Source organism: Ambystoma mexicanum, chromosome 10 (assembly GCF_040938575.1).
Source record: "Ambystoma mexicanum isolate Mex_15411 chromosome 10, UKY_AmexF1_1, whole genome shotgun sequence".
NCBI classification, from domain to species: Eukaryota; Metazoa; Chordata; class Amphibia; order Caudata; family Ambystomatidae; genus Ambystoma; species Ambystoma mexicanum.
Window position 1 is genome coordinate 1288569958 of NC_090932.1, and position 6708 is coordinate 1288576665.

Below are 6708 nucleotides of genomic sequence, written 5' to 3' on the forward strand. Positions count from 1 at the left end.
ATTACCATGGCAAGGCACTGTATCTTCCATCAGAGTCGCTCCGCAATCAGGTTATATCCTGGTGCCATGACTCTTCTTTGGCAGGACACCTGGGTATTAAAAAGACCCAGGCGTTAGTCAGTCGCCGGTTTTGGTGGTCCTCTTTACACAAGGATGTTAGAAGATATGTGCTCACATGTGCCACCTGTGCTACCAGCAAGACGGCAACTGGTAGACCAGGTCTATTGCAACAACCACAGTTACCCGGCCACCCATGGGAACATATCTCAACTGACTTTATTGTAGATCTTCCAATTTCCAAGGGCATGACCACCATCATGGTAACCATAGACTCCTTTATTAAGTTGGCTCATTTTTTCGGCCTTAGCTCATCTCCCTTCAGCACCGGAGACAGCTACCGTATTTTTGCGTGACATTGTCCGTCTTCATGGCCTGCCTAGGACTATAGTGTCCGACAGGGGCTCACAGTTCACCTCCAAGTTCTGGTCCTCCTTGTGCCAACGATTAGGCATCCACCGAGCTCTATCTTCTGGATATCACCCACAGAGCAATGGCCAAACTGAGAGACTCAATGTAGGCTTAGAGCAATACCTTAGATGCTTCTGCAGCTCAGAACAGGATGACTGTTCCTTCTGCAATAAAAGTTTGCATATAATAACACCACTCATTCTTCCATTCGCATGAGCCCATTCTTTTGCACCTATGGTTATAACCCACAGCACCTTCCGTGGACCGGTTTCACCCCCACCAGTTCACCCACCATTGACTGTTTCCTCACAGAACTCCAGAAGGTGTAAGATACCGCAATCAAGTCTTTGGAATCTAGCAGACAAGAGCACAAGAGATGGGCTGACCGCAGTAGAAGACCTAACCCAGATTGGAGACCGGGTAATCTTGTCTGGCTGTCAACCAAGTTCCTATCTAACCAGGTTCATATAGGCAAGTTCGCTCCTCGCTATATCGGTCCTTTTCCGATATTAGCCCGGGTTAACCCAGTCGCCGTCCATTTGAGATTACCAAGAATTCACCGGGTACACCCGGTATTCCACACCTCCTTACTTAAGGAACACAAGGAAGACCCCTACCACAGAAGGATTAGAATGGTGAGGCCCACAGAACCCAACATTCCCAAGGAGTACAAGGTCTCTTACTTGGTTGATTCACGCTATAGGAGAGGTCGGGTTCAATACCTGTTGCGTTGGAAAGGGTACTCAGCTGAAGAAAGGACTTGGGAACCCAGGAGCCATATCCAAGCCCCCAGACTCCTACTAAGGTTTCATCAGCTGCATCCAGGCAAACCCGGGGGTCTCCCAAAGGAAAGGAGGTATACTGTCAGGCTTAGTCCCTGGAAGTTATGGCAAGCTTGGAAGCATTAGGTATACCTAGTGATTAACCATCTGTGCATTCTAGCCTTCCCCCAAGATGGCCGCCGCAGGTATATCTCAGGGCCACGCCCCTTCTGCAGCACATTGTATCTGTCTTTCGACTTGCCAACGCTGCTGTGTCTCACACAGTTTCCTTCTCCTTAAGCTTGTGTAGCTCACAGTTTTCTACTTGATCTCTGCTTGTTTTTTTGACACCTATTGTCAGTGTTTCCCTTCCGATACTCCTCTCCTCTGATCCTCTCCTTTTCTGGGTTCTCTCAGAGTCACTGTTTTCGTTTTCAAAAGCGGACTATTACCGTTTCGTTTCACTACTCTCTCTCTTCCTTCGGTCGCTGCAGACTTTCACTCGCTAGCTCCTCCTTTCAGTCTGACTCTTGCTGGGAAGTCTGTCACTCAGCCTCCTTTGGGCTTATGCCTTTCTGTACGCTTACCCTGTTATTTTCCCAGCGTATTGTTAACGATGTGTTCTACTGTTCTTTTTCTCTCTTTTCTGTTCCGTTATCTCCCGCGTACTAGCACCTCGCCCTGCCTCTGCTTTCATCTAGCCTTTCTGGTCACTCAACTACCACGGTACGTGAGTTTACTTACCTGTTCGCAGTAGTCTTCTGATGTGTCCTGCTACTCTCCTTTCCTTCCTGTATTTCGCCTTTGCACTTCGCATTTCTTTCTCATCCTATCTGGAAGGCTGCTGTCTGCTTCTGCTTGGTTGCGTGTCAGCCTAGCCCACTTACTGTAGTAGGTTCGCACCCACCTACTGGAGACGGACTGACCGTGCAATGGTCCTATTCTCTTTCGGCAATCCGCAGACTTGGGCAATCTGAAGCAGAACTTGGTGGTCATTGATTCCTGCCTTAGCCACTGGAAAGCATCCACTTCCTGGTTTTGGACTACATCTCGCCAGAAGAGTACATCTGAACGTAAGGACAGTACATCTGAAGTATCAGGTTCGGGAGGGTAGGCAACGTTCTGACAACTATATGGAGCAGTGGGAAACTGCATTGGGGCAGCCGATGGAGGGGGAACTTTGGACTCAGTTATGGCATATTTCCCCAAGCTCAAGCAGGCCATCCAGATTCAGTAGATGTAGGTTAGGATAATGGTCCGATGGCATCTCACCCCAGAAAAACGACATAAATTCTAACCAACTGCGTCAGCACTCTGCTGGAGGGGATGTGGGGACCTGGGATTGTGCAAGAATGTCTGGTGGGAATGCCCAGTCATACAACCTTATTGAGATATGACCTGTGCAGTAATGAATAGTATTTTTGGGAGTTATATGCCGGATAACACAGCAATGGCCATCCTGGGAATGGGCAGGGTTCTGGAAAATCTACCCTTGAAAGCTCAAAGAAAGACATACATCATCCGCATTGCAGTGGCGGCAACACTTGTGGTGGCACAAAAATGGAGACAAAATGCTGCCCCCACAGAACACAAATGGGTTAATAAAATCTGGAACTTTGTTGCACAGGTGTGGGTGACCTATTCGATTCAAGGGTTTCTCTCAGACTGGGACATTGTCCTGCATCAACTGCAGGGGGACTCGTGGGCCACATGGTGCCCGAGAGAAAATGAGATTGCTGGGGCTGGTGTGAGTACTTGCTCCAATTGAGGAGGGCACCTTCACAGGAAGCTGGGAGGAGATATGGCTTTCGTTTCTAGGGGAGACAAGGACTATGGGGTGGGGGGTTCTCAAACGGTGCATGGGCCTGTACAACGGCTGGCGAGAGAGCTGGCCACTCACAGAAACTTGGTACTGGGAGCCATGTACATAGTTTATGGACTCGAGCGGGGAGCAGGACTGGGTGTGTTGTTGGTTACATGGGTGGGGATCAAGGGGGGGCAGAGAGGAGAAGGGATGGGGAGGGAGTTACATGTGTTCTTACTGTTGAAAATAGTAATGACATTTTTTTTAAAATGTAAAAGTGCATTGTTACTGTGCTGCCCTCACCAGCCAAAATCAGCTCCCTGGCCCAGCACAAACACACCCACACACATTATTTGACTCAACAATAACTCGCTTATGCGCACACAGCTTTCACTCACTCTTTGCGTGAGAGGGTCATAAGTGACCTACCCATACATTTTATATCCCCCTGCACCTGTACCAAATTTGGCACAGGGAAATGTTTTCCCCCTTTGCTTTGAAAAGTGCACCTCTTTTGAAAATGGTGATGTACTTGAAAATTCCCAGAACCCCCTTTCAACCCTATGCCTTGCGCAGTTGTGCACTTGGGTGGAAAAGAACACCTCAAAGTGCACAGTTATGGTGCACACATTTAAATGTCCTTTGTGCACGGTTCACCACCTTTTTGGCGCAAGTGAAGTGAATGCGCAGCCCATCAGTTGAACCAAGCACGTTTTCAAAATCGTGGCATGATGGTTTATCCCTACTTATCACTTCTTTACGCTGTACGTTCATTTCAGAGAGTGTGGTTCGAGGTGTCAGAGGTGAATAAGGAACGGGAACGGATACACGAGAAGGAAAGAGTGCATGGGGTTTTTGCTGTTTCTGCAGTCATTAACCCCAGATGTGCTCATGAGCAGGTATTATGTTAAATGCCATTAGCTCCAGAGCAGATACTGTGATTGGAATCATTAGCTCCAGAGTATGTACTGTGCAGAGCAGGTATTGTGTCTGTAGTTTTAAACCCCAGGGCAGGTATTATTTCATATGTAACGGATTAGCAGGTACTGTGTCTGGAATCGGTATCCCAGATCCGGCACTCTGTCTGTAATTGTTTGCCACAGGGCAGGTATTGCCAGGTGAAGCGGATGAGCAGGTACGACATACTGTATCGGAAGGCCTTAGTTCCAGAGCAGGTATTGTGTCTGCACTCATTCGCTCCAGCCAGAGGATGTGATGGGCCTTTACCATTAGCGCTGGAGAAGGTAGTGTCTGCCGATTTTCATTGAGCGGTTGTTTTCTGTGACAGCAGTCAGACCTAGAACAGACACTGTGTCTGCAGTTATTATCCACAGAAGGGTCATTAGAACATCATACTTGCCAACCCTACCGATTTAGGCGGTAGGATACCGCTTTTTAAGCAGTCCTACCGCCTACCAATTTAGTGGCAACAAATACCGATTTTTTTGGCCTGGTTTTAGCAGCCTGTTCAGCCATGGTTGCACGGTGTGCAAGTACACAGAATCCGAGGAACGTTCTTTAGTGGGGATGTGTCCAAGCTGCAGCTTTTATAATGGTGTGTTCTTACTGGCAGCAGTTAGCAGACCAGTGCGCCAGTGCAACCTCCCCAGACTGTCAGAGGTGCACGCGAGATCCGCTCCAGCACTTCTGGATATCAACAGCCACATGGTTCACTCTACCTCAGCTCCCCGGTGCCAGTCATCTACATGCTGGGGCAAGCCGCTGAAGGAATGGCAAGCCACTCCTCCTAATGAGTTCTGGCAGGTGTGAGCTTGCGCCCCGCCCTGCACGAGTCTTGCCACGTCCACGCGCCTGCAAGTGCAATATGCTATTTCTTCAGCATAGCTGCACAACGCAGCGTCCCTCTCTCCGGCACCTACTACATACTTGCCATCCCTACCAATTTAGGCAGTAGGATACCGATTTTTAAGCAGTCCTACCGCCTACCGATTTAGTGGCAACAAATACTGATTTTTTCAATATTTTTGGAACTTTTAAGATTCCTACAGATTTTTGGTCACAGAATGTTGGCATGTATGGAACATAGTACCCGATCTGCAACCATTAACCCTGAGGAATCAATACTTTCAGAGTAGACACTGGAGACAGTACACGTCTGCGCTCATAAGCTGGAGCAGGTATTATTATATATGTAGTCACTTACACCAGAGCAGGGTCTGTGTAGTGGCTGCACAGCAGTTACTGCGCGTCTGTGACCATTCCAGAGTCTGAACTGTACCGTAAATGAGCTTCGGCGCAGCTACTGTGTCTAGGCTGCCCTGTGTAATTTCAAAACCAGATGTTTATAAAGTCACGTACTTACAATGTTTAATTTCAACATGTGTTAAGTACAATACAACGAATTACAGCTTCAACGTGCATTTCCAGAGGTTGCAAAAGGGCTCCAGTTTACCAATATAACAATAAAGGACGTCTAATTTAATGGATGCTTTAAGAAATGCACATAAAATTCACTACATCAGCTGGATCGCATGCACTCACCTGATGCTGCCTGCAATCAGGAAATTAGCGTTTCGTAAAGGGAAGCCTTATGTTGCTTTCATTATGAATCACATATTTAAATTCCCTATGAGATCCGATAACATTGTGTGTTCCTTTAAAACTTTGCCGACACTTTCTAAAATGCCTTTACATTTTCATGACGTATACACGTATTCGTTTAAAGTTGTCTTGACGTTTCCACGTAGGACGTACGTGGTTCGGGAGAGAATCAAGGAGGAAGGAGCACTCCGTGCAGGTTTGATATTAGTTCCCATCCGAGAAACGGACCATCGATTGTTAGGGCCATTTCTCAGATGGGAAATAGCTGCTTCGGTGTGAGTGGGCTAGTTCCCATTAGAAAAATGGCCCTTTTTTTGGCCCTAGTGACCAAGTCCTGCATAATAATGGGACTAGCCTACTCACACAGAGAAGGCTAGTTCCCATTAGAGAAATTGCCCTTTTTGCTCCCCCAGTGGCCAGGCCCTGCATAATAATGTGAACTAGCCCACTCATCCTGAGAAGGCTAGTTCCCATTAGAGACATGGCCTCTTTTGTCCCTAGTGGCCAAGTCCTGCATAATAATGGGAACTAGCCTACGCAAACTGAGGAGGCTAGTTCCCATTAGGGAAATGGCCCTTTTTGCTCCCCTAGTGGCCAGGTCCTGCATAATAATGGGACTAGCCTACTCACACTGAGAAGGCTAGATCCCATTAGAGAAATTGCCCTTTTTGCCCCTAGTGGTCAAGTCATGTCATTTAAATGGCCCTTTTTGCACCTAGTGGCCAAGTCCTGCATAATAATGGGAACTAGCCCACTCACACAGAGAAGGCTAGTTCCCATTAGAGAAATGGCCCTTATTGCTCCCCTAGTGGCCAAGTCCTGCATAATAATGGGAATTAACCTACTCAAACTGAGAAGGCTAGTTCCCATTAGAGAAACTGCCCTTTTTGCCCCTAGTGGCCAAGTCATGCTATTTCCCATTAGATAAATGGCCCTTTTTGCCCCTAGTGGCCAAGTCCTGCATAATAATGGGAACTAGCCCAATCACACAGAGAAGGCTTGTTCCCATTAGAGAAATGGCTCTTTTTGCCCCTAGTGGCCTAGTCCTGCATAATAATGGGACTAGCCTACTCAAACTGAGAAGGCTAGTTCCTATTAGAGAAATTGCCCTTT

The 6708-nt window shown here is 47.5% G+C and overlaps 1 protein-coding gene across 3 annotated transcripts in view; it reads right to left on the reverse strand.

The window, feature by feature from the left end:
• ASCC2 (activating signal cointegrator 1 complex subunit 2) overlaps positions 1-5664 on the reverse strand; it is a 1015237-nt gene extending 1009573 nt beyond the window's left edge. For all 3 annotated transcript variants that reach the window (XM_069619287.1, XM_069619286.1, XM_069619285.1), the window contains exon 1: positions 5536-5664. The gene's annotated coding sequence lies outside the window, so the exon portion shown is untranslated. The remainder of the gene's footprint in view (positions 1-5535) is intronic.
• Positions 5665-6708: the final 1044 nt, after the last annotated feature.